The sequence below is a fragment of the Erithacus rubecula genome, assembly GCF_903797595.1.
Source record: "Erithacus rubecula genome assembly, chromosome: 2".
Taxonomy (NCBI): domain Eukaryota; kingdom Metazoa; phylum Chordata; class Aves; order Passeriformes; family Muscicapidae; genus Erithacus; species Erithacus rubecula.
The window spans coordinates 41,860,277-41,863,496 of NC_136685.1; the positions used below are offsets into that span (position 1 = coordinate 41,860,277).

The following is a 3,220-nucleotide window of genomic DNA, read 5'->3' on the forward strand; positions in this document are numbered from 1 at the left end:
TTCCCCTGTAATCTGCACACCTCCTAGATTAGAGACTGTGCACTCAGCACTCCTCTGCAGCCCTTCCCATGTGCCGCTGCTGGGCGTTGGGACCATGCAGCAGCATGCCAGTGCTCCCAGGAGCACACCATGGGTGAGCTGTGCTCCCAGGAGCATGTCTGCATGGCCTGTTGGACCAGGGCACTTGCTTTCCTGCTGACCAAACAGAGAAAATCAGATGTGGTGCTTCTCACAGCGCCCGAGTTACTCATTGCTGCTCAGGAGCTGACAAGAGGAGCGTCGGGTGTTGCATCAGCTGAGTGGCACAAGAGTTGTGACCCACAGTCCCTGTCTGTGACTAAGGCATCAGTCAGAATGCAAACCAGCCTCAGGTTCTGTCACTAAGCATGAGGTACAGTTCTACAGTTCTACAAACTTCAGCTGTCTGAGCAGATCCAGTACAGAGCCTCTTGCCCTTCAGCTGAGGGAGAGATTGCAGTGCCTTCAGAACACAGTCCAACTCATCCTGTCTCAGGTGTCTCATGCAGGAAGGATCAGTCTTTCTTCAGAGCTACTCATTTCCTGAAGCTTATTGGAGAGGGAGCCTGGACAACTTGTTTAGAAGGGTTCCACCTTTCTGCACTCATGCTGCAGCTATATTAGCATCGGTGTGTGTGCAGCTTAGAATGAAAGCAAAGGTGATGGCTAAGGTGTGTTTTTTTTCTGGGCGGTCTGGCTTTCTTTTGCTTTGAAAGAACGGGCGTTGCAGTAAGACACTGAGTGTGTGGTAATGCAGGCAGATAGCCCCACACCCAGCCAACTGAAAGTAGCTGGCATTGAGCCCAGTGACTGGCAACATCCCTAAGGTGTGGTGATATCTCTCAGTATCGCCCCACCCTGACATGTCCAGCATTTCACTGGCACAGGCATTAAGGTCCAGTTCTACTACCCTTACAATGAGTAAGGATGACAGGATCTAGGTCTGAGTGAAGGAATATTGCCATAATTGCAGCAGCATTTGTAACCTTATTATGCCAGTGAAAACTCGAAATCAGAGCTTTGAGAATAAGGAACTAATTGGCTTGAAACAGTTTCAGTCTAATGACCTCTTACCAGAAGCTCAACAGTGCATTAAGGTTTATACCCAGGGTTGGTTAGATTAGTTTCAATTTCAGGTAGTGGGTATCCATCCAATTACTCTCCTCCTCCTTGCTAGGGGTAGAGCACATGGCATTCCTTCTGCTACTTGGTGTGCTAAGCAGCATGAGAGTTGGCAACTTGGGCTGAAAAAGCAAATTAGCATTATGCAAACTGCAGGATTCTGGCACTCACATTATGATCACTGATCTGGCAAGAAATCCTGCCAAGCTACCAAGCTTTCGCGAGCTCAGAGAGAGCTGCAAACCCTAATCCAAGAGAACAGATGACAATAACAAAACAAAAAGAGATTGTGGGGGAGGGGGAACAAATTCCTAATTGTCTGGGAGGGTACTGGTGGGAGCTTTGAGGTGGTTTCCTATAGAGACCTAACTTTTGTATTGCAGTGAAGAAATACAGATAGAAAGGTGAGACACAGAAATGTAAGAGAGAGAGGGAGAGAAAAATTAGGGAAGGTAAGGAAGAAAGAGAAAACGGGAGGGAGGGAGGAAGGGAGGAAGGGAGGAAGGGAGGAAGGGAGGAAGGGAGGAAGGGAGGAAGGGAGGAAGGGAGGAAGGGAGGAAGGGAGGAAGGGAGGAAGGGAGGAAGGGAGGAAGGGAGAGGAAGGAAGGAAGGAAGGAAGGAAGGAAGGAAGGAAGGAAGGAAGGAAGGAAGGAAGGAAGGAAGGAAGGAAGGAAGGAAGGAAGGAAGGAAGGAAGGAAGGAAGGAAGGAAGGAAGGAAGGAAGGAAGGAAGGAAGGAAGGAAGGAAGGAAGGAAGGAAACAGAACAGTTGTGACTGACCCATGACAGACTATGTTGTCACTCCAGCTGTTTGTGGCTGCCTGTCTGCTATCATTGCTGCCTGGCAGTAGGCCAGCAGAGCAAAAAGAGGTAAACACATTTTGCCACGAAGATGCCCTCAGTTAATGGGCTCATCTGTGTGATGAACCAGCCAGGACCCTGGTGCTCATCCCCTTTTGCTGGCTCTCTGAATACACGGGCAGCTGCTGCAGAAGTGGCAGACGACAGCAGGGCAGTAATACTTTAAGGCACTTCAGCCGGATTCATCAGAATTCATCTGTCTTCAAGGATTTTTTTAAGGCATTCACTGGAAAGGGTTTTTTTTTTCAGGTGTTGAAATAATCTGTTCCTGTTGGTTTTGTCTGGTCTATGAAAGCAGGACAAGGTCAATAATCTTCACACCTTCTTTAGATGGAAAGAAGAGGGAAACTAGAAGAAAGTGTAGAGCAGTACCTAAGCCTCAGTGAAAACCAAAGGGAATTGTACATCTGTCTGTGACTGTGTGCCCTAGAAATTATTTCTGTATTTCAGCTTTAATAGGTATGCTTCTTTACAGCCTTAGCCACAACCAGCACTCACCCCTGTCTGTACTAATGCTATACACTTACAGAAAAAGACTGTCTGTGGACCCTCAAGGCCTTTTGCAGTTCTTAGATGGTAAAATATACCTAACCACATGAGGGTCAGAAAACATTTAGTTATAATTTTAGTCCATCAGTTGCATCAGATTGTTCTCTAATTCCACAAACATCTGTTGAATTAAGAAAGAAATTGTATATTTTTTAATAAAGATTTTTATGGCAAGATCTAACAGTACAAGTAGTTCTAAAATACTTGGTAATGATTTTTCACATTAATGGGGGAAAGCAAATTTGTAGCTTTGAGAGTTGAGAGTAAGACAGGCTGAGAAAGAAGTTCCTAAGTCACAAGGTGATCAGATTCAGCAGAGGAACAGAAATAGAAACCTCTTTAGTGGAATTTTTTATAAAGCTAGTGCATTATAGGACTGCATACACTTAATGTTTAAAAGTTATAGGTTTTCACTTTGCTCAGGGTTTTATCCATGTAAAGGCTGTGGGCAGAATGCAATGGATTAAGCCCTCTGATCCCCTGCCTCTCAATGGCCATCAAAGTTCAGTGTAGTTATCTCTACACTAAGCTCTACAAACTGTGCTTTTACCTCTTGACCAGTCCGAAGTCCTTTATTTTCAGTATTTATTTTGCAACTGTTTCAGTTCAGTGCATTTACATCAGAACATGATACACAGCTTTTCAGCCTGTTGTTATTATTTCAAGGACCTG

General features: G+C 45.4%; 1 long non-coding RNA gene across 1 annotated transcript; it reads left to right on the forward strand.

Moving 5' to 3' along the window:
• The first annotated feature begins 444 nt into the window (after positions 1-444).
• LOC306813649 lies at positions 445-2,419 on the forward strand. Its single transcript, XR_013777011.1, has 3 exons — positions 445-689; positions 1,524-1,592; positions 2,249-2,419. It is a non-coding gene; the product is annotated as an uncharacterized lncRNA (long non-coding RNA).
• The last annotated feature ends 801 nt before the right edge of the window (positions 2,420-3,220 follow it).